A 25,398-nucleotide genomic window follows, 5' to 3' on the forward strand; every position below is an offset into this window, starting at 1 on the left:
AAGCTTCAGCTGGTGCAAAAGGCAGTGGCACGGGCAGTTATGTGTGCCCTTAGGAGGGTACACATTACACCTCTGCTCCACAAGTTGCATTGGTTGCCAGTTTGCTTCCGGGTCCAATTCAAGGTGCTGATTTTGAGCTTTAAAGCCCTTCATGGCATGAGGCTGGGTTATTTGAGGAATTGCCTCTCCCCAATTACATTATGTCCCATCAATTCTGGCAGAGAAGGCATGCTGTGGGTCCTGCTGTCAGGGAATTACATTTGGTGGGTCCTAGGCAGTGGGCCTTCTCTGCCGTGGTGCCCGCCTTGTGGAATCTTCTCCCCCCAGAAGTGAGGTTAGCCCCATCCCTCTTAACATTCCGTAAGTCCCTCAAGACCTGGCTATGTGATCAGGCCTGGGGCTCCCAGGGGACCAGGGAGATTTTACGATGGTTCCCTTACTGTGGTTAACATCATCCTCTCTTGTTCCATGTGCTTTTTTATAGTTTTTATAGTTTTAATGATGACTGTTTTATATGTATTTATTGGTTTCCTTTTTAATTGAGTGTTGTACACTGCCCAGTTATTTTTTGGTGAGATGGGCGGCTACAGTCAATCAATCAATCAATCAATCAATCAGAAATGTAAAACAGAAATTAAAAAATAATAATGTTTGAAAATACCATGAATGTTCCATTCAACTTTGATTGGATCTGATAGGATGTAATAATTGTTAGACGTATGCTGAATCTAATGATCTAGCATGATAAATGATAAGGCATGTTGATCCAATCCAATGGTTTAGCTGGATGAACTAACAGCTGGAGGTTAAAAAGGATTTTAGGGCAGGCTCAGGGAGTCATATCTATGTTATATAATAGCTGTTTAGTTGTAGGAAAAGTGCTGTTCAAATATAGAAAGCTAATAGCGCAATTATACTATGTTATTGCCTAGAAGGATCAGCTATGTACTTTTTTCTTTATTAGAAAAATAATAAAATATACAAAACAAACAAGAAGAAAGATAGAAAATAGGAGATAAACAAGAAAGAAATTGCTTTCCACCCTTCTTTCTATTGAGTAATTGTTACCTTAAACTTTTCCCCAACTTCTTCTTCTCTTTTTTAATCCCCAAATCCCACAATCATCAATTCATTTTTTTCTTCTTTCAGCAAAAAGTCCATTTAAGGGTTCCAGGATTTTAAAAAAGTCTTTATTGTTTTTTCTCTGACCAAACTGGTCAGCTTCACCATTTCTGCAAGCTTAGTTAATTTTATGATCCAGTCTTCCACTTTAGGCATGCATGCATGCATTTATTTATTTCTTAATCATATTTATATAGCCACCCATCTCACATAAAAGTGGCTCAGGGCAGCGTACAGCACAATTAAAAACAATGAATACATAAAAATAGTCACAATTTAAAAGTAACTATACAAAGCACACAACACAGAATGATATTAACCACAATAAAGGAGCCATCGCAAAATCTCCCCTTTTCCAACTTTTTGCATACAATAATCTTGCCATAGCTACCTTATACAATATTAATTTTCCATATTTCTTTTCTAATTCCTTGTCCATAAAACCCAGTAAAAATAATTCTGGTTTCATCATAATATTAGTCTGTAATATCTTTTGCATAATTGCATGCATCTGTACCTCCCCTTTTTTTTTGCTTTTTCACAAGTCCACGATGCATGATAACAAGTCCCCACTTCCTTTTCACACTTCCAACACTGATTTGACATTCCTTTATACATTTAGACAACTTAGCTGGGGTCATATACCATTGATACATCATTTTATAAAAGTTTTCTCTTAAATTATAACACAATGTAAATTTAATACCAGTTCCCCATTTTCTCCCATATATCCATGTTTATGTTATAACCAGAATTTGCAGCCCATTTCAAGTTTGCATTGATCCTTTAACCTCTTTGAATCCTATTTTGCAAGAATCAGCACTGGTACAAATGAATTCAGGTTGTGACTTTTGAAGAACTATATCAATTGTCCAGGCCTCTGATTCTTGAGGAAGGCCTTTACATACTGACATTTGATGGCAGCACAGAGAAGGCTTTCTCTGGCATGATATTGTGTTAATGGTTGTTTTTTAGTCCAGGCTATCATGTTTTTAACTATATATTTGGATATGGTAAACCACCCAGAGTCTTTAATAAATAATAATACATTTATATAATACATTTAATAAAATAAACCATAAATATTGGTCCTTTAGAATGACCTCTGCTCTGCAGTAGGCTAGGCTCCAATACTGATGTGTTTCAGATGACTTTTAAAAAATTATCTTTTCATACTGGCCTTCCCCAAATGTTAATTCATCTTAATATTTGTCTTTTATGGAGTATTTTATCCTGCTTTTATCTTAGGCTTTTACAATTACTATAAACTGTTTCAGGAATTCTAAAATAAGAGATGGCATATAAATATTTTAAGAAATAAGTGAATAGCTCCCAAACCTCTCAAAAAGTTCAATTGGACCTTCTAAGTTAGCTACCTTTCAATAGAAATAAACTCAAAATGGTCTGAGTGTTCCATGTTCTAATGAAATAAAATTTGAATTTTTTAAAAAATGTTCCAACTATGGTAAACATTGGGAACTCATAACAAACCACTTGATCTCTTGTTTATTTCCTAAGAGTAGATGTTATGGTAGCCCATACTAATGTCTACCTGCCACCCAACCCACAGAAAAATTGCCCAGGGGATTTACTTTATTTTCATCGCACACCTGACGGAAAAAGCTGGCCTACAGAAGTATAGGTCAGTTATATAACACATATTGCTCCACCATTCAGCAGTGGGACATTACCCTGCAACTTGCCATCACCCTACCTTACTCTGTCTAATGGCAGGGCCTGGCAAATTCTATTGCAGTCCATTAAAGATCCTAGTGTACATTATATTACTGTATAATAATTATAATTATTATATTACTGTATAATAATTATAATTCTCTATAATTAGATCATAATTATATACTTGTAATATAATTAAGAGAATTACTGCTTATTTGTAATTAAGAGAATTCTGGGTAGAACAACTGGGTTAATATAGATTCTGAAAGGAAGTGTTGCTTAGTTCACCTTATCTGTTAAGAAAAAGATGAATAGTTCAGATGTGAAATAAACAGTAATAACTGGCAGCATATATCAATTCAAGATAGACAGATCCAACAGAGGGCAGGACTTTGGCATCTTCGTAAATGTTGAACAGAAGATGAAAGAGGTTAGATCAGCTTGATAGTGTTGCAGAGGTGGGAAAAGTGCCTGTCTAAAATTAAAAGCATAAGAGCTTTGCCTTCTGTTATAAATCATCATTGCAGCACAGAATTAAAAAATGTGCAATTGAGAAAGTTCTGTACAAGTGAGGTATATATTAGGAACGGAAACATACCAAAATGCATACACTAGGAAATTTACAAACAAATACATATATTAGGGAATGTTGCAGGTAAATATATGTCAAGGAAAGTGGGTACAGCAAATTATTTAATTATTAGGGAAATTATTATTATGTGTGTAATTATATTGTTACATACAATAACAATCCATAATGTTTGCACTTAAATATAATTTGAAAAATACTGATAGAATGAAGTGATATTTGAGTATATGACATGGATTGGATTTAGCTGAGATGTACATCCTTAAAACAAATTGATGTGGAACTGATAAAGACTGGAAATAGAGCACTCTGCCTTTTTTTCCCTACCTGCTGTAATAACAGCATGTGGAAATTTTGCAGATCCAGTTCCCAAGTTCCCCAGCTCTCTGCCTACTACACAACATTACTTTTCAACTGTATGCCACAACACTGAACAAACATTAAAAGTTGTCATTATTCATACTTTCTAACCTCAAAACTGCATACTTGCAGCATAGTCTTGGGTCTATGCAAAAGATTCTGAAGCTTGCTCTAGAGTATAGGTAGTCCTTGTTTAGCAACCACAATTGGGACTGGCAACTCAGTCATTAAGCAAAGTGGTTGCCAAGTGAAACTGCGAGTGTGTTTATGATCTTACTCCAGCTTTCCATTGCTTTACAGACTTGCGAAGGTCATAAATGCAAGGATTGGTTGCAAAGTTACTTTTTCATCACCACTGTAACTGTGAATGGTCACTAAATGAGGTAGTTGCTAAACAAGGACTACCTGTACCATTATCTCACATGAATTCTGGACACCACCAAAAATATCCAGCACTCACTATGGCTATACCTGTCCTGCACCATTTTGCTTATTCTTGCATTAGAGAACTTTGGATAAGCATCAGAGAAAAGTGAATTATTCTCATGCTCCAAGTAGAAAAATACGGTTTCAAATTGTAGCCCCAAGGCTCAGGTGCTGGGATTGATTCTTAAACTCTCAATGTACAGTTCAGGTTTATCAGCTAGTCAGCTAATAATGCTCATTGGAAAGTTTTCCAGATTTTCCCCACTTTTCCAGGGTTTCAGTCTCTTAGCTCTGCTGTTTACAAATGGGCTCAGCATCTTTACCTTAAGTCATGCTCTCAGGCTGGGCTCAAACATCAGGATTTTTACTTTCACAAAGCAGCCCATCCTCCTGGTCCAAGGCTCTGGAATTTGGAGGCCTGGCCAGGCTAGCTGAAAGGGAGGATATGGTACATCAGCATGCAGGAAGAAACAACCCATAAAGTCTTGAAGACTCCCTAACTGCATTTCATTTCTTAACTTTTAATCTTGTTTTTCCTCTAAGGAGGCAAATTTCTCTCCTTCTAAACAACTTGGTGGTCTTGATCAGGCTGCAAGACAGCAACAGATACCGGCCCAAGTTCATCAGGAACTTGGAATCTGTCCTGGATTTCTTCATTCCTAGTCTGTATTACCATACCTTAGAGCAGCTCTTTGGCGCATGCATGCATGCACACACATACACACATCCTAAATAACCTCCTTTAAGTAAATAAATTATAATTCCTATACACCACAGGCCCAATTTTCAATCTATTCTGTCCAGACCAAATAAAAACACATCATTGCCTATGAGACTGGGATATTAAAAAAAAAAAAAAAAATCTTCGAAGAAAGCGATGGCCAACTGCTTCTATGCTGTTGCCAGAAAAACTGCATAGACATCTCCAGGAAGTCACCAGGACTTTACTGAACAGATAGTAGATAAATTGTCACATGAAAGCTCTTTTTCCTGCTCTCTCTTTCATCAGGTTCCATGGTTGCTATAGAAACTGTTCCTTTTGTTTGCACTTATTTAAAGTAGCCTGCTCTTTAGGCAACATAGCGTAGAGTTTTTATGTGTGAGCAGAAAAGAAACACTGTCCTGACTCAAGCCTTTCAGGTACCATTTTCTGTATGTGCCTCTCTCTGTGTATGTAAACTAACTCTCTTTTGCTACTTTTCTCATTCCTTCATCGAATTCATGAAAATGAGGGTGAGAATTATACTAATATCATGTCACCGCTCCTGGGCAACGATGCTATATCCCAGATGTCACATGCCCTTAAGGAAAAAAAAAACCCAGAAGTGGTATATGAAACAGGAAGGATCTCAGAGCTTGCAATTTTTGGACAAAACTATTTTAGAGATAGTAGAAGGTCTGTCAGCAAGCCAGGGCATTGAAAGTGGCAGGTATGCTCCAAGTAAGTCTTCCCACTCTGTTCAATCTGTTTCAGCTGATTAAAAGGGAAGATCAGTCAAAACACCCGGATGCCCTGAATTGCTTAAACCTTCTGAAACCTGTTGCTGCTCTTATTCAATACTGACTGAAAGCAGATGGAGTAATAAGCCTACAACACTGCAGTCTTTTCTGGAAGAGAAGCTGTTAGGAAAGGGGAAAATAATCCCAGATTTCCTGATCTGCTATGTTGTTGAAGATCAGATGGGGGTGGTGGTGGTATTATTATTATTATTATTATTATTATTATTATTATTATTATTTATTATTCTAATGATGATTGTGTGCATAACAGATTCACCCAGCTGCAGGTGTTCGGAGATGACTGAAGATGCAGAACACACAGAAGGTATTTTCCTTCACAAACAAAACAAATTGTGTTATTTTTGGCAGGCAAATGCATTTTGTGACAGTTCAGTGTGTGATATTCTTCTTTACACAAAAATGCAAGGGTTGTTTCCAGTAAATAGGGTATGTATGGTTTTTAAAAGCAATGATCTGCCTTCCCCACCCTAAAAAAGAGTCAATGGTTCTTTAAACAATTCTTTGTATGCATGAGGACTAACCAGAGATATAAATGATAGGCGCAGGATAAAGGATGTCTTGCCCCACTGATTTTTCTGATACCCCTCTGTAATAAGGGAAAGGTGCCCTCAGGGTGGAACCAGCCTCTCCTCTGAGGTCTTTCAGTTCTGAGGTAACCCATGCCTGGGAGTGACCAGTGAGTGGCAAATGAGGCCTCCTTGCTGCCACCGCCACTTCATTATAAACAGGTTTCTCCCTCCAACCGGCCCTCTGAGGGAGCAGGAGAGGATGAAAGGGAAGATCCTCACCGCCCACCCCCCAGGTTCTGGCTAAATACAGAAAGGAAACAAAACAAAAACTTTGGGAGCCAGTAGCTCAGCCCAGCTGAGGCGGGTGATAGAAGGCAACTGGTCAATTGAAGCAAAAATCAACTTTATGGAGGGCACCAAAAGAAGATAAGTTTCCACTCAGACAATACACAGTTTAAATACAAAAAGCCCTACAACAATCCTAACTATAGCTAAATAATTTTCTACCTTGCCTGAGGTCACCCCTCATCCAGGACTCCAGACAACTCCCTCACCAAAGACACCCAAAACTCTTCTGGCCCAAAACTTGCCACACCCCCACTCTTTCCCCCCAAAACATGACAGAACCCCTTCCCCCCCCCGCTCTATTGGCTCTCAGGGGTCAGGTGACTCCCTCTGGTACATCAGGCTGGCTTTTGATTTAAAAGGCCAGCTGCTCCCCACTCCATCCTCTTAGATATTTTTAAGATGAAGGGAAACCATGATTTAGTTAACCTTAGGGAAATTCAGGGGTTGAAGCTTGTGAATTTCTTTAATAATTCCCATAATGAGTGCTGATCAGGGGCTAATTTTTTGAAAAGTTGATAAAGCTAAGTGGAGGGCCCATCAGCTCTAGCCAGTGTAGCCAATAATCAAAGACAATGGGAACTGCTATCCACAACTTCTCTTGTAATCCAATGTGAAGGGAGCTTTCCTGTTTACGTATTGTTGTTAACTAGAGCTCTGTCACTTATATGAACAATGCCTGAAAGGAAGAATAGGTTGTTTTTTCTGCTTCATTGGGCTCATGTTCAGCAAAGCAGAAACAACTAACTTTAATTTGTTTATCTGCAAGGAATCAACCAGTCCTGAAGTAAGTTATTCTCCTCCTTACATGGTGCTGGGCTTTTAACACAAATCTTAATCACCCATGGAAACAGCTTATAATAAAGATCTGGCTGCGGTGTAGACCTCTGCAGAAGTCTACATTTTACCCACATCTGCCGATTTGCAGGACCCCTCACTTTGCAGTGGGTTTCACCATCATTAGCTCAAATGTCAAAGGATATGACCTAGATTGAACTGTACTGATGAACAAATCTGAGAGAAGCATGTAGATTTATTATAATGACATTTAAAACAACCCAACAATCCTGCATTTATCTTCATTAGTATAAAAAAAGATAAGGGGGAAGCAGAGGGAAGGACACAAAAAAGAGGAATTAAATATTCTAAACTATATTTAGATCAAAGTTGCTAATATTCAAATCTGATTATTTTTCTTTCAGTATTTTTACTAGACTGTAGAAAACAGGAAAGAAATGCAGAGACCTATGAGAGACACTGGAGAAAAACTCTAGCAAAATAAATTAATGAAGAGAACAGAAGGCAAGGGAATCCCCCGCCTCTCATTGGAAAAACAACAGAACAGCAGGGGAGGGAATTCCTGGGTATTCATTGGGGAAAAAAAGAGAATCACTCCCAGTGCTGAACAGAAGGAAATAGGGATTCCTCTCTTGGTAATGAAACCTTTTGGGGAGCTGTTGATAGAAGTTGATAGAAAGGAAGGGAAGGGAAGAAAATTGTAAACATTTAGGAGAGGACAGGCAATAAGATCAAACTCTGCATTGTCTTCTTATCCACTCGGATGTAATTAGTCTTGAAAGGTTTGCACTAATTACATCAAAGCAACTCTGTATGTCAGCTAAAACCTTTACTCTTTTCACTGCATCATAAAGTCACATACTGTTATTATTTTAAATTTATTATAGCCGCCCATTCTCATAGACTCTGGGATGTTCTGATGCTAGAGCATGAAAAGTCCTGATAGGGGTGCTTCTGTTAATACAATACCATCCAATATGTTTTTATGCTTTTCCAATCTAATGAGCAAGAAGACTGCCTCAGGCTTCCAGATTTTTATTTATTTATTTATTTTGAAGAATGTATGGTTATAGATGCCTTCTCACCACTGCAGAAATGGTAGATAGGGAAATCACCGAGAGGGCAGCCAGAGTGCCCAGAATAACAGGTTGAATATGTTTCTCTTAAAAATAATATTTTAGGTATCCATTTTATTTATTTACAATTGCCAAAAGCAGAAAGAATCTATTTAATAAATACAGTACTTACCCTAATAAGTCTATTCAGAGAAATCTTGTAATCAGAATATCAGAGCTAGAAAGGATCCAACAGGGTGATTCTATTACCATAGTTTACAGGGTACAGAAAGGAATACAGTTCATTCATAGTTTGGAGTTACATCTTACATATTTTTATATATATATTCTTTCATCCAGGAACTCAGGCTGAAATACACAACAGCCTACCTTCCAGTTTTATCTCAGCTAGGCTTAAGAATCAGTTTCCATGGCTGAATATGGATTAAAACACAGGTTTCCCAATCCACTCACTGCTACACCATTCTGGCTCTCAACTTCTCCTTCTTCAGTAAAAATAAAATACATTCTACTGAGGTTTAAATTCAGTGTTTATTTAAAACCCCTCTTAACATCCTTTAGTAAATATGGAAATATTGCACTTTCACAGAAGCTCACTTTTCATTTTACTTTCACTCAAGCAAGGTTTTAATTAATCTCAGTGGCAGGTTTTCTGTAATGAGTGGTACAGCAAGATGGCTTCTTGGTACGCCATTGCTTCTACTTTTGGTAGTTAACTTTAAGATAAAACAAAATTAGTCTTGTTGATACAGGTGGAGAATGAGGAATGGAAACATAGTAAATTAAAATACATGCTATAAAATTTCATGTTATACTCCAAAGTATGTCAATAACTTAATAAGACTCCCACAGCCAAAATGATGTATGTTTATGTTTCAGTATGGTAAAGGTACACTGCATACTTGATCTATTGTTTTCAATTTATAAAAATATAAATTATTGTATGGGATTATAAATAAATTTAGTTCTGTTCTATCTTCCATGTAAAGTTTACATATGTAATGTTTGACCTCAAATAATACACAAGGAAAGCACATACATTGCACAGAATGGTTATATGTGAAACATAAAATATCGGCACAGATTCCAGTAAGATTGTCACTTGAGAAACTGCAATTTTTTAAGAAGACTCTAAATCTTACACTGAATGTATAACTGATGTCTTCAGTACTGCAAAGAGTAATCTTCTTACAGATTGAAGTGATATTATCCATAATTTCCATTAGGACTCCAGCTTTGGGCTAGACTGCTGTGTGCTCTTAATAATTGATTGATGGTACAATCCTTAAAAATCAGCCAGAGAGCAACTTCTAGCCATGATCTCAACCTAAGCCATCCTCCAAAACATCTTGTGTACATTGGGGCAGGGGAAAGAATCTCAGTATTAAATCTAATTTGGAATGTCTTTGAATTAAAAAAAAAGTGCCAAGTTACCAAGTCATAAACCTCCTGTGGAATATGCAACTTTGGCTTGTAACTGAATGATAACAGAAACATAGCTGAATGGGATGTGTCTCTGTTTGTGATAGGGTGAGCAGGTAGAGAAATGGTGGATAGAACTGGAGTAGTACTATTGATTTCCAAGATTGGCTGTAGCTTCCTGGTACAGTGGTACCTCAGGTTACGAACTTAATCCGTTCCGTGACTCTGGTCGCAACCCGAATTGGTCGCAACCTGAAGCTCTGCATTTTCTTTGGAGCCATGCTGACAAGCACACCAAAAACCTTCCAAAACGCCACAAAACACACCACAAGCCTCACCGAATGTCTCCTTGCTACCGCAATCTCGCCCACAGGAAGCCGCGACCGTGTGGCAGCAGGGAAAATGGCTGCGGATCCGGTTCGTAACCCGAGGTGGAGTTTGCAAACCGAGGTAAATGTTTGCGGCCGGAGCTGGTCGTAACCCAAAAAGTTTGTTAAGAGAGGCGTTCGTAACCCGAGGTACCACTGTATTTTGGAACAAGAGTTAGTTAGTTAGTTAGTTAGTTTATATTTATTCCTGGAATCCTGGCAGTTCGCTCAGCAGAATCTCAAGGATGCTCAATTTAGGGAGAGATGCCTCAAACCCAGAGAACAAGTATTGGTCTTCAGGCCAGTTCACAAGAACAAGATGCAAGCAGCTAGGGAAGGGCCTTACCGCATCAAGGAGGGAGCGGGGGAAGTCAACTAAATAGTTGAGTTCCCAGGAACTCAGTTTAAACCTTGACTCTATCATGTGAACACACTTAAGCCTTACTACAACAGAAAAGCCTTGTTTAAAAGTGTTAAACAAGACATACAAACCTGGCAGAAGAAAACTAAGTTTTGGACCCTTCAGGATGAGACATGGATGTTGGAGACCAGCCTCCCAACTCCCCAGTCTCATCTTAAAAGAGGAGATGAAGTGGGCAGCTGGCCTTTTAAATCAAAAGCCAGCCTGGTGTGCCCAGAGGGAGTCACCTGACCGCTGAGAGCCAATACAGAAAAAGAAGGGGGATCTGTCAGGTTTGAGGCAGGAGGAGTTTTGGGTGTGGCTTTGGTGAGGGAGTTGGCTGGAGTCCTGGATGAGGGGGTGACCTCAGGCAAGATGGAAAGTGAGTTTACTTAGAATTGTGTTAGGGTTGTTTGCATTTAAACTGTGTGTTGTGTGAGTGGAAACTTATTTTCTTTTGGTGTATTTCATACAGTTGATTTTTGTTTCAATTGCTTTCTACCACCTGCCTCAGCTGGGCTGAGTTACAGACTCCCAAAGTTTTTGTTTGGTTTCCTTTCTGTATTTAGCCAGACCTGGTGTGTGTGTGTGTGTGTGTGTGTGTGTGTGTGAGAGAGAGAGAGAGAGAGAGAGGATCTCCCCTTCCATCCTCTCCTGCTCCCCCAGAGGGCTGGTGTGGAGGGAGAAACCAGTTTATAACAAAGCGGGGGGGGGGGCGGTGGCAGCAAGGAAACCTCATTTTCCAGTCACAGGTCACCTATAGGTGTGGCTACCTCAGAAGCGAAGGACCTCAGAGGACAGACTGGTTTGACCCTGAGAGCGCCTTTTTCCCCTCATTACATGGAATAATTTATATGTCATCAAAATGGAGAAAAGATGACACAAATTTTGCTGATGATAATTGGTGAGGTACAAAGTTGGAAATACCCACATTTTAATAGAAATACTGTAATAGGAACTTGTGTGCAAACTTTCAGTCTCCTGTCCAGGTATTCACAGCTGATGGGCAACTTCAAGACCTCTCTTATCCCTTCTTTGAGTTTCTGATCTTTAAATGAGAATGGCATGACATCACACTTCACTTTAAAGAAACCCTTTATTGAGAGGATTATCTTCTGTAAAGGAGGATACCTGGCCACCCTAACCTATTCTCACAAACTCACTGCAAGCAGGAAGGAAGTGTAGATATAAGATATTGTCAGATGACAGATGAACAGAGCAGAGTGGGGAAAAGCCAGATGCTCACACTGTCATTCAGCATAGCAAAAACTTCACCTGGGATGCCAAATTAATTCTGGGCCTTCTGGTAATCTGTCATAACATGTTTTTCGCTGACTTAACTATCGAAAAGAATTTTGTGTCACAAGAAGCAATTCTCAGAAGTTGGAAGAATGAATTTGTTAGAACTGATATGCATGCTATAGTTTGTAATAATTCCATTTCCTATTGCACACATGGAAGTATTTATGATTCCTCTCCTCCTGATGATTATGGTGGGGTGTGGGAAACATGCATACCATGATATCAAGATACAAATAAATTATAATAGATGTTACAGAATTAGACAGGTGGTTGATTCTCAGTTGCAGCTGAATATATTTGTACTGTAATATCTAAATGCAATTGAAGAACGTATACTGTAGAAACACTGGTTGGGAAGATCTGAGATTCAGAAATCCAGTCAGCCATTATATTTAGTAAATGATCTTGAATCCATTTGTCTCTCTACACTTACCCTACTCACAAGGTTACTAGAAGGTCAAAACTTCCCTTATCACTTCTGAGATGGAATCTAGGCATCCTAAAACAGAGCTGGATTCATATTTTCATTCATCAGTAAAAATAATTACTGTTACCAATTTGTAAACCCAATGATTATTTCAGCATTTGTTTTTCCTCACATACTTGTCTACACTCTTCAGTGGACAAATATTAATGGAAAAAAGTCATGTATGAAATATGTGGTGGGGAAAAAATGGTAGTAGGGGGTGGGGTGGAGAGATCAAATGATCATTCTGACCTGCTCACCTTTTGGAGTTTAAAAAAGCCCTGGCTCTTTTTTATTTCATTGCACCAGAAGCAAAGTCCAAGAGGAAAAAGGTTTTCCAGTATGTATACAATTTAAGAATGCAGGAACTCTTAATTCCAAATTAAATTATGTATAAATATGGTAGAATCCTCCATGCTACGATAGAGGCCAGTGGCTCATGAAAATGATGTCTGCTTCAAACACCTTCCTATTACTTTTACCCTGACTGAGATGAAAGAAATGTCTTTCATCAGCTAAGCAAATGAAGAAACTAGATGATGGCTCTGGCATAACTGTAGCTGGGAAGGAAGGAAGGAAGGAAGGAAGGAAGGAAGGAAGGAAGGAAGGAAGGAAGGAAGGAAGGAAGGAAGGAAGGAAGGAAGGAAGGGCTTGCTGAATTTTCAGATAGTGCTTCACAACACCCAGTATGATGAATGGGATGTATGAATAACCTGGGTAGGATATCAAGTATCTCACTTGTTCCTTTAGTGCTTGCATAAACAACAACCATCCAGCTGAAGATAGGTCCAGGGCCTGGTTTTAGGGCAGGAGGATGGTGCTCAGAAGTTTTAAGGGGTTAAGTGAGACTTTAAGCATCTACATGATGCCTCAAGGTCTCTTGTGTGATACATACTTAGACAAAAGATGGAAGAGAAATAGAAGGGGAGGTGGGGGAAAAGGAAATCTTTGTTTTTTAAAAAAAAGATTAACGTTCAGTGTCCTAGCTCAAACTATAAGGGAAATTAGGTAAAAAGTAGCCACATTGGATGAGCAGTGACGTGGATTTCCATGACAACTAGAATCCTGGCCAGAAGTACAGGTGTCATCTAATATGGTGAGAGAGTATTTATTTTTTTCTCTAGCCACAATGAATTCCTGGAGTGGATTGTGTCTGTTTTTCTCAGTTCGACCATTTTCTCCAGCATTTAAGTGAGGTGAAATAGAATTGCACTTCTCTCCACCTAAACTTTTCAGATTCCTAACCCAATTTAGGCAGAAGTTTGAAGCAGCAATTATGAGAACAGATGTGGTTCTGCTTGCTGCCTTTATTCAGCAGTTCTTTGAATGCTTGGCTGATATGCAGAGAGCTCTTTGCATGACTGTAAAAGTTATGTTTGCAAGGAAACAGTTATGCCATGACAGCCTGTATCCAGCCTTGTCACGCCTACTCTGAAGTGCTATTTGCAAGCATTTCACCCACTGCAATATGGTTGTTTGACTGTGGTACAGAAGCATAATCTGGATCTGTATAGAGACAGCAAATAAGAAATCCAAGCCCAATACGTGCAAAGAGCCAATTTTGCAACTGTAGAAAACTGAAGATTTCCTATGGATGACCCTGGGTCGGTATCTCCATACAGCAGATAAATACCTGAATCTGAAAACTGTGGATTCATTTTCATTTGCTGAATGGTTGCTTTTTGGATTTGCTGGTTTTTCTCTCTGATATTATTCCAAAGTTTGCTCTAGTGTAGTCACCACAATGCATTGCCACAATGAAAATGTTGAAAATCACAATAATTTCTCTGGCATCCTGCAGCCTCCTTAACTTCCCATGCTTTAAATTACAAAGCCAGACATCAGGAGGGAACACTTCCCAAGGTTTTTTTTCCCCCTTTAGTTGTGGTGCTAGTATTTACATCAAAGTGGGAGGGCTGTCCTTGACAAAATGTTTATATTTTTTCTCCTGGAGAACCTAGGTGTCCACCAGTTTTTTTTAAGTTGGTAGGAATGTATAGTGCTGTAGTTCTATTTTTTCATTTGCCTCCCTATCTGGGGCTGAAACTTCAGGTTCCAATGGATAATATTCTGTTTGAATTGGGCTACTCAGCCTTTTCTATCTTACAAAGTTATTACAAAGATAAAAATGAGACCTCCTATGTATCACTTATGCATTCCTCAGTAGAAGACTGCCCTAAAAATTTATCTATAATACAGTAGGTGAATAATCATATACAATTTGGTGCTTCTGTAAATCTATATTGCACCCTGAAATCCTAAAAGCTGTGATTAGATTCAACAACTCTAAATAGATTCTTTCGCTCACCTTCATTTATAAAACCAAGCTAGCTGGTACATTTTGAATATGCATGTGATAATGACACATTCTACCTTGCATCAGGAATCCTGATAGCAAAAAACTGAAAAGGTCCAGAGATTTATCTAGTACAAATATTATTGCAAAAGGTGAACAATCCGTCTGCATCTCTTGGATCAACTGATTAATAACCCTATTTTGAAGACTGTCCCTGATTTCAAACACTAGAGGCACAGGTGATTTCAGGCTCATCCCCATTGTTTTACTCTTCAGTAGTCTAAGTTTGCATTTCAAATAGTTGCAATCAAAATATAAGGTACAATGCAAATCAAAGTGAAATTCTATTGAATTGAGTTTGTCCTTGAGAAGAGTCCTGAAGAACAAACTTATATTTATCTACATTCTAATGTACATTCATGAATAATATGCAATTAAGTATATGGATGAGCCCACTTTAAATGACTCAGTGGTGAGCCATTTGTGAATGGTGGTTCATTAAAAGGGCTGGGCAGTTTTGTTATTGCAAGGATATTTGCTTTTATGGGCCTTGGAAAGTTGCCTAATTCATATTGTGAGCCATTGGGCATATCCAGCTAAGCACACAGGGAGATTAAAACGGCCTCCATGCAATGACCAAAAATATACACTAGCCTTGAACAAATCTTGACTAACGTGTATGACCTTCTTAGGAGCATTTTTAATCTCAAGTATTTTCTCTGTTGTTTAGAGATGAACCTCTATTCATTTAATTTGACACCTGGGTTTCATTTTGCTTGTTTTACTTGTTTGATCACAAACAACAAAAACTTAACCACCAAGTTTTCTATGGATTTTAAGGGCATTCATAGTTTAGAAAACCAAAGAGATGGAACTCTTACATTAACTCAATCTTTTTCATTTTGTTTCCTTAAATAAATGTTGGGTTACAACTCCCATCGGTCCTAGTCAGCATAGTTTAACTGTGGAGTAGGAAAGTTGGTGACAACCATATGGACAGTTGTTAGGTTGGAATCAATTAATATAGAATATATATTTACTGGAAAACTAAACTTTGACTTTCACCATTTAAGAAATTCTAACCTTCCTGGCTGCAAGATTTGTTCCTTGATAATAATTATCATATCCTTTGAAAGCCATAGCAAAAGCCTTTAGTTTTTTTCTGTTCCTTACGGTAGCATTTCACATATTGACATAGCTGTTGGTTCCTTGCTCATTAAACTGAACAATTAGCTCTAAGAAAATCTATATATTGAACCAGGCTATTTTATGTGTGTGGCTGCATTAATGAGGGAAAGGATTAATTGTGTTTTGTTGCAGTATTACATAGGATTAACCATAATATGAGTTAATCACTATGCTGTAATTAGAAAGTATTTTTCCTTAATTCATCTCTCAGATGAACTATATGAAAGTGTTCATATTGAAACCAGAAAAGAAAATAATTTTTTAAAATAAGACTGTTACAACAAGAATTAAAAAAGAAAAAAAACTATTTCAGAGACTTAAAACTGTTCTCTACTTTTTTGTGATCTCACCCAACATTTTTTTTCCACTTCTACTTTCCTAAGAAGCTTAGATCTTTAATTCTCTTCATTCTCTTTCCCCAAATCCTCATAAAAAGTTAATCCTGTGCTGTCTTCACATGCACAGAAGGAAATTAAGATGATGAGATAATCTAAATTCCCAGTGATGTTCCTGAATGGAGAAAGTTCAGGGAGTTGCTCTCCTTCCCCATGGCCTTCTGATTCAAAGACTATGGAGCTTTCTGTTCTCTCTGCTCAGAGACAATGTTATGCTGATCCTGGAACCCTTCTTAACCACATACAGTTGCAGTCTTTTTTCTGTAATACCTGACTGACCCAGTTTAGGAATGTAATGACATCATTACATATTTCCAACTAAGGCAACAAATTACAAACAGAGTAGCTTATCATTTTAGAAACCAAGTAGTTCTTTGAATGCTATTGTCACTTGTATGCACTCAGAGGCATATGAAAAAAAACAGTAAACCGACATCCACCCATGCTTTCTCCATAGCATTATGAATAAATGTGGCCATACTTTAAAATAAAATTGCATTGCTTGCCATGAAACAGCAGATATTTCAGAACCTTGGAACAGAAATTTAGACTGTAAAAGTTAGCTTCAGAGCAAATTATAACAATTTAATTTAGATAATTTCCTCAAAGGGATTCAACCAACTGCTGTCCAATAGCTAGACTTGAAACCCTATAAGCCTTAAGCAGTAATCAGGAATTATGGGAATGGTGATCCAAAATCTCTGAAGAACAGTTTGGCTAGCCTGCCTCTGTGAGAGTTTGCATCAGCTGATAGTTGCAGCGTAAGGACCTTGCTTGGTCAAGTTAGCCAAACTCTTTTCACTAATAATAATCCAGTTTCAAACCAGCCAGTGTAGGAAGCTGCCTTATGTTAGATCAGACTACTAGCCTGTAATTATCGGCTATGATTGGCAGCTACTCTCAGGCAGAAGCTTTCACATCATCTGACATCTGTCCCTTTCTTAAACTGAGATGGTAAAGACTGAACCTGATATATTCTGCTCACAGAGCATGTGCTTTTGTATCACTGATCTATAGTGCCTTTGCAAAAACATCTTGTCTAAATTGCTTGCATCATTATAAAGGAAATCCATAATAGCAAGAGAAGGTTCTTGCAGAGGGAAGTCAATCTCATTGGTCCACAGACCAGGTTGCAGAATATCAAGGTGAGCAAAGAGGTAATTCACAACTTACAAAGAGGTGAGAAATTGTTGTTGTTGATGATGATGATGATAATGAATACATCTAACATAGTGAGGAAGACCAAAGCCAGGATTTTTGGATGTCTGCTAAATCTGCATTCTAGATTCCACCTGTTGATGAGCATCTTCAAGCAACTCCTCTCTCTTCTGATGATTTTTATCTTTAACCTGGACTTGAACTTGAATTGGGGATTCCTTCAAACAGAAGAATATCCTCTGAAAGCTATCCTGTATCTGACTGCAAGTGGGGGTGCCATTTTGTAATGCTGTCTTGCACAAAGCTCCCTGCAAAATGATGATGATGATGATGATGATGATGACGATGATGATGATGACAGGGAGAACCCTCTTTTTGCAATGCTGGTCTTCTACTTGAAGAATTGTGTTTAAAAAGTGTTGGAAGAACTGGCCAATATGCTATACAATTTCACTCCAGTATTCTACCAAGTTTCTGTTGTATAGCTAAACCCCAGAGGACGGAATATGCAATTGTCCATTCTGATATTAAGAGATACTGAAGTGCTATTTCCCCTCTTCATGCAGATCCTGACCAAGACCTAGATGGTGGCAAGAATAAATATTTACCAAGCCTCCATGATCAGAAGAACGCCCACTGCCTTAACAGTGCTGCACAGAGTATTCAAATGTTTTAACAAGGTAAAACCTCCTTTGAGCCATGCTCAGCGCTGGAGACTTCAGGCAGCTTTTGTAGCAACAGTACAGAAGTGTTCACTGCCTTCTTCTAGGATTTTTTTTAGCCTCCAAGTCTAACCTACAGGCCTGAGATTTCCTGGCAGTCTCCCATCAAGGGCTAAACAGGCCCAACCCTGCTTAACTGGTCAGACAAGTGCTGCCACCTGCTGAAACTTTCAGGATTTGGCCTTGGAGAATTCTTGGTTTGTGTGCTTTACAAGTTGAGATCACTTCCTGACAGCCTGCAAAAAACACAAGCCACCTCTGACCTAACAGCATGCAGGTTTGTTGTAGACAAGACTGAAATAATTTTTCCTCTTACAGTAGCTTCTAGAGCCCCCAGCATGCGTTTGTCAGAGGATAGACTTCTTCAAGCTTCAATGGATTGCTACCAGAACTAGAGTGGTCTCTCACTGCCTTTTCTTCCCATCTCTACCCATGTGAAAACCTAGTTCTTATTTGATTTTCTTGATACTGGTGGTACACAGAAAACAATATGATGAGAACATTGAATATAAAGTGGTTATAGCCTTTACTGACAGAAATGAAATTATATCATCTTCTGAGGAAAATTTTGAGAACAGCATGTCTCATCCGCATGCTCTGTAGAAAGAAAACATGTTCTTTAGATTTTTGTTATTTCTTTTGATACCACACTTAATTATAGCTTTATGTTTAAGCAGTGATTCCTGTCAAAATGGATACTATAAAATTCTTAATTATCCTTTATCTCAAACAGCAATAATTGTGGTACCATTTGTGGAAAAACTCATATGTGGTCCAAATGCTTTCTATAGTCTTTCCTCTATCGAGCTGAGCAAACTCTTTAAATTAAATAATGAAAATAAAGCAGCACAGTTGATGGCACTTTGACTAAATGGACAAGTTCCCACCATAGTTTGAGGGAACTGTGTTCATTCAAACAAAATAAAGTGGGTGTGGACAACCTTTTGATTACCAAAGGCCACCTACAGATAGTTGGTATGGCTGAGTGGCCTTATTCTTTGTTTTTCTCTCTTTGTCATACACATATGAATACACACTTTCCCTCAGATCAGCTTGTATGAATAGGTAGGTTTACATTTCTTTTCCTGGCCCATAAAAGTCCAGTTGCACATCTCCCTATTTTGTCTGCTATCCTGCTGATGAGTAGTAGAATTACCCAACCAGTATATTGATCAATGTCCTTTCTAGTGTTGCCAACTTAAATCAGCTTTCATGCAAAAATGAAAGACACAGATCAACAGAGGAGTTGGTGTATATGTTTGTGTGTCACACTCAAATTGGCAAATATGCCAATTATATGGTTTCTGAGTTGCCCATATGTAATGGAAATATGAGATACTTAACCTCTATCCAGTACATTGCAGGTGTGATGCCACACATTTTTACCATGGCAAGACAAATGCTATTTCATCCATCACATAGGCATTCACTTTACAGATGTTCCAGTGTGGTATAGCTGATAAGATGTTGGACTAGGAGTAGGGAGACTCAGGTTCAAGTTCAATGGGTGACTTTGGACCAGACTCCAGGTATAAGCCCAATCTACCTCACAGATTGTTGTTGTTGTTGTTAAAATTAGAGGAAGGAGTGTTGTGTATGGCATCTTGAGCTCCTAGAGAAAAGGTGAGATAGAAATATAAGTAAATAGATAGTAAAATGAGCTAGTATTGCAGTTTGTCAGGTACAAGTGCTTTCGGCAGTGTTCAGAAGACTTATTAACAATCTATTGGCAGAATGTTCATTTAGAGTACAAGGAAATTTGTGTAGATGTTTCACAGATTAATTCCTGGAGAGTTACTACATGATGGAAAGGTTCATACTTCAGTTTGTACTATGCAATAGCTGTAGAAATGGTGACAAGAACACCATCACCTGGAAATGGTGACACGGAGAACTTTTATTTTCAGAAGCATTCCTGTTTATAAGTGGGACTCTCATCTTCAGAGGCATTATCTATCATACAATAGCTTTAAAGCAAGACACTGGGCTTTCTGGGCTGACCCTTTCTAAATGACAAGATCCTGAGCTGGATGGACGCACGGTCCCTTTTCTTCTTTCATGTACATCCAAATGGAGCTGACAGGGAAAAGAGGAAACAACAGCTGCTGGACTGAAGGAGTCTTTCTGGCTGCATGGACCAAGTACCACATGACAACTAAAACAGTGGGGGAATAACAACTGCTGGTATATGAACAACTACTGTGTCAGAAAGGATTATTTTCAAAGACCAACCCTACAAAGTCTGAGGTCTAAAGTGAACCAAAGTGTTCTCTCAATGTTATAACTCTTTGGAGCGTTTACATACTTGGTCTAAATAAAAGAATATAACCCAAAATAAAATGTGTTCCATTCTGGGGGGTACATTGGACATATTAAAAGCTACATTTATGGCACAACTTCATTTGTGTACCTTTATATCGGTCTGTTCATATTGCAACACAGTATTATATATGGAGAGGAGCCAACTTCAGCAGAGGTTTGATGTGAACATCCCCAAATGGGCCTTTTAATATAAAAGGATATAATAGTCCTCTGTGTCATATTGACTTTTTTTTAATGACCCCCCCCCCCAAAGAGTCTGATGTTCAACTTTACCTGCTTGTTGGCATTGAACAAATAATAGATGTGTGTTTCTGCATTCCCTGAAATTGGGTTTTCTTTCAAGAAATCCAGTGGGATTATATCAATGGAAATGGCAAAGTTCTACTAGATCTGGTATCAAAATAAGTACAGTGTCACTTCATACTTTTCAGATGGGCTGATGCTTTAAACCTCCAGACCTTTCTTTTCTACATGAAATGGCAGAATTAAAAATCCATAGTTACTAGCTAGATGCTTTCCCCTTACAAGAAAGGCCCATCTCAGCTCCTTGTTAATGACCTTCTAAAATGAGCCAAGTCTTTCTTTTTTAGGAACACATTTAATATGCCATCTATGTCTTTTGAATATTTTAAATCTTTTGACTGCTCTTGTAGTGTTATCACCTAGTTCTAGTTTTGCATTTCAATGGTTGGTGAGCTTTGTTTTAAACTGTACTTTAATTGTGAATTTAATCTAACAATCAAATTAAAAGGTTTTTTTTATTGTGGGCTGTTTTCAGTTCCTAGGAATCAAGGTAAAGGAGAAGAGCTTTCAACATACATAAATAAAAATAATAAACAATTTACCCAATACTTCCTTAGAAATGTATTTCTCTCTCAAATTTGACTTTCCCAGTAACCTTGTGATTCTCTTTCCTAATTGCTTGCACATGAAAAGGAATACTTTCTATTCATGAAAAAGCTATAGATTTCTTTCCTGTTCCTGATTTCAGCTACTAAATAGAACAATTTATTTAGAACAAGTATATAAATGTCTAAAGAGATATTTCTAAAATTGGAAAGGATGAAAATATCCAAAAACATTGCTTCAAACTTTAACTAAATCGGTTAGTAGTCATGTAGCTTTCCATTATATATTCACAGAAATAATCATCCTAGTTTTTAAAAAAGAAATGAACATTTAATGGAATATTTAATTCTAGGGATAGCCTGAAATGTCTAGATTAGTGCTGAAATAACAACCAAGTTGAGATTTGCTAGTCACAGGAGAATTTCTGAGTATGCTAAATTACATTTTTGAAAAAGCAAGTAAAATGTAACTGAAAACACCTCCCCGCCTCCCGCATTTGTTTCTGTATCCATGTTTACTGCATACTTTCCTCTCTGTTTCCAATATTTGTGTTTACCTTATATCACCAAAAACAGAACTAGGATTTCAGTAGGCTCTACAAAACTATATAGCTGGTAGACATTTAAAAAAATCTTTAGCCAGAAGGAAACTCTAAAGATTACAGAAACCAGCCAAAAAGGCCCAATGAGAATTGAGCAGATGAGGTAGCCATGTTGAAAAAAAGGAATAGGAAATCTGGGGGAAATGGGAACTCAAGGAAGGGGGAAAAGCTCACATTTCAATGTTTTTGTTTCCATTTGTGTGTGTGCTATGCATGCATGTAAAAAAGATGTGTACAGAGCTGTGATCAACTATAAGATACTTCGAGAAAAATGGATCAAAACTGTCTAGATAAAATAAGGAAATAATTGCACATATCACAAACCTTCACAAGCAGTCAGTCTTAGCAACAACAGTGATAAAGCCAATTCCAGCTTCTATCTCAGTCATTCTGATTTTCCCACTACTCCAAGCTTCTGATATCTGGCCTGCCCACCCACCTGAAGCCAGTGTGACCACAGGAAGGGGAACATATTTTATTTGCTGTAATTGCTTGCTTGACTCTATTCTTCCTACTACAGTACTTCATTTCATAGGAGAAACTGCTGTGCTAAAGAAGGTAATCAAGGTATTCCTCATTTATTCAGTCAGATACTGACTTCCTAATAAAATCTAAAAACCTATTCACTTACATGAGGAGAATTAAAGCATTATGGATTTCTAAAAGGGTAAGCAAATTAGAAGGGAAATAATTGTGGTATAGATTACTCTTGATCTATGTCTTCTTAGAAATTGGGACAGTTACTATGAGCTTTGGGACTATTGGTCTTTTTAGTGCCAGGTTCTTTATCTTCCTTTACTAGATCAAATGGATGGGTTACACACATTGGAGTTATCAAAGACTTTAGGCTAGAAGTAGCCCTTAACCATATCTAAATATTAATATGTAGAAATATTTTGGCTCATCCTTGATTGCATTTTGCCAAATAAAAGAGCATATACTATGCAGAAGAGAAGTCCATTAATATCTAGATTCTTAACGTGCAGTTGAGCTAGACTCCAGAATCAGATTCACTCCATCAGCATCTCTAGCTGTTTTTGCACATGTGTTAATATAGTTAGCTTGGGTAAGGTGGGGTAAGAAAACATTTATAAAATCAGATGCAAATTAGGCCTATGGAAATTTTGTTGTTGGATGTAGATAGGTAAATCTAGATAGGATTTTAGTCTGATAGTAAAACAACGTAATGTAAACTATATTTGCACCTGGTTGTTGTTGTTATTTCAAGTATTTCCTTGGAGACAAATTCTTAAGCGTATTAACCAAAACATTTCCATTTGAAAGAGTAATCAAGATCCCCCAAGAGAACAATAGAAGGAACCTCATTGTTTAAATGACTTAGATGACTGGATTCACTCATTACACAAAGCCAGGCTTATCTGAATTTGGCTTAGGATACTCCGTGAACACAACCATTGTGGATTTTATGTCATAGTTTATATCATTGTACACTGTGTGAATTTAGCCAATGATAATTTATTCAATAAACCATGATTGAGCAAATCATACAGTTTAGCACAATGGATGATTGAAGTAGCACCTGGCCACAACGAAGAAGTGAGGCAGTTTTTAAAACTAGGGTTAGGCATTAGACAAATAAGTGGAAGATAAATCTTTCTCTAGATTAAAAAGCCCCAATATGATAACCTCTCTTACTAAAGGAGTTGCTATTTATTAAATGTACATCTTGCTACTCATAATCAGTTGAGTGATTTGCATATAAAAATAAGCAGATTGTAACCTAAGTTACAATCAAATCCAGCCAGCAGCAAAATATTATTGGGGTAAGCCATTCCACAGAATAAAATCTGAACCATCTCCATGCTGCATCAAACCAGCTTATACTATGGATAGAATTGACCAAACCATATGCCAATGCACCTGTAATAAGAAGGCATTCCAAAAGCACTTCAGCTGAAAAGGCCCTCCCTTAGGTTTTGCATGTGGATGGGACTATAAGCAGGATCTTCTCCAAATCTTGCAAAATCTGGGATGGACTTTATCATGAGAGGCATTCAAGCAGCTACTTGAATCTCAATCTATTTAGGGCCTTATAAGTCAAAATCAGTATGTTGATGTACACTTCAAAGTGATCAGGCAACTCTCTTCAATCAGAGAGGAGATGTGATTTCAGTTTTGCCCAAGGCTCAAGTAACTGGTTTTTAGTTTTATTTGAAATCCTTTTCTCCTATTCTGTTCTTCCTGTGGCAACGGGAACTCTTTTTTTCCTACAGGGCTCAGAATAGCTTTATATAAGATGGAAGAAAGGTTCAGTCGGGTCCTCCAGAGAGAGACATACACACTACTCCCACATTGGAGGAACTAAGAACATTCTATTTTGACCAATGTGGCTTGCTACTTTCCTGTCATTACTTTCACAGTCTTCTGCAGTCTGATGGCCACTAAATAATACTGAATTAGAGATGGGCTAAGGCTTCTGGCATCCACTCCATGCATCTATCTGGCACACTGTATTTCAGCTGTACTGAACTTGAGAATTCTGGGAGTTGAAATTTAGCACATTTAGAGTATTTCAGATTGCGGAAGGCTGAAATGCCAGCCTTTGTATTACTAAGAGCCATTTTTCAGGGATTTCAAGGATTTATCTCAAACTCCTGGTCCTGAACTGAACCTGTGATGGAATGCAATCTACCAACTCGTCCCTACAGTTGCTGAACTTCGCTGATTCATCTTTTTCTCTCCTTAGATCTCCAGAAAAAAGCTAAACTACAACTGCTTAAAACATGTGCTGCAGAACTCAAGTGGCCAACCACAGTCCACTCCTTATAGCCTGCAGAGTTTTGAGGAAACCATCCAACTGAAGGATAACTGACTAAAAGACTGCTGTCCCCAGGGTTGCTGTTAGCAGTAACAGGTCAGCAGTCTTGACCATGATAGCTGATGGAGAAATGTAACCTATTTTCCTCCTCAGAATCTTAACTCAGCCAAGGTTTCTGTCTTCCTGCTTCTAAAAGCAGTGGACATTCAATAACCTTACTAGTATAGGGAAGGTTAAACCTCCCCTACCCCAGCAATTCAGATGCAACCAAAATCACAGTGTTTGTGTAAGAATATGGTGTGTTTCAGCACAGCAGAGAAAACAATGTATGTACAGACAAAGGAATGCATGGATGTGACCCTTGACCCATCAACAACCATAAGGAGAACTGGTTGTCACTCAGTAGCATTAGATGAAAGTTGCCTTATGTAAAACATGTATGACAAAGGGAAACCATCAGTGTAATTATAAATACAAAACCATTCCCTAGATTTGATGGCAGGAAAATGAAGCTAACGTGAAAGCTGAGTCCTTACTGATCAGTGCATGGTTACAAATATGACCATCTCTCCCCAAAGAGAGGCCATGGATTTTGTTCTTACTGCCACAAATGTTTGAAAGCAATATCAGGTTTCTGAGGCAAGACAGTGTTCCTCCTGCTGCCAGTAATGAAGAAGTGAGTAGGAGCAAAGTTCAAAAAATTCCAA

The 25,398-nt window shown here is 38.0% G+C and overlaps 1 protein-coding gene and 1 long non-coding RNA gene across 8 annotated transcripts in view; one reads left to right on the top strand and one right to left on the bottom strand.

Moving 5' to 3' along the window:
* The window catches only part of KCNH7 (potassium voltage-gated channel subfamily H member 7), a 363,576-nt gene that overhangs the window by 258,239 nt on the left and 79,939 nt on the right, over positions 1 to 25,398 (bottom strand). The gene's annotated exons all lie outside the window — the stretch shown is intronic.
* The window catches only part of LOC112541911 (uncharacterized), a 36,143-nt gene continuing 15,366 nt past the window's right edge, over positions 4,622 to 25,398 (top strand). For both annotated transcript variants that reach the window (XR_015797252.1, XR_015797251.1), the window contains exons 1-2: positions 4,622 to 5,314; positions 5,946 to 5,999. This is a non-coding gene — a long non-coding RNA (uncharacterized LOC112541911). The remainder of the gene's footprint in view (positions 5,315 to 5,945; positions 6,000 to 25,398) is intronic.

This window comes from Python bivittatus, unplaced genomic scaffold (assembly GCF_059951505.1).
Source record: "Python bivittatus isolate LINGU-HERP-01145 unplaced genomic scaffold, Pbiv_v1 ctg000480_np1212, whole genome shotgun sequence".
In the NCBI taxonomy this organism is placed as follows: Eukaryota; Metazoa; Chordata; class Lepidosauria; order Squamata; family Pythonidae; genus Python; species Python bivittatus.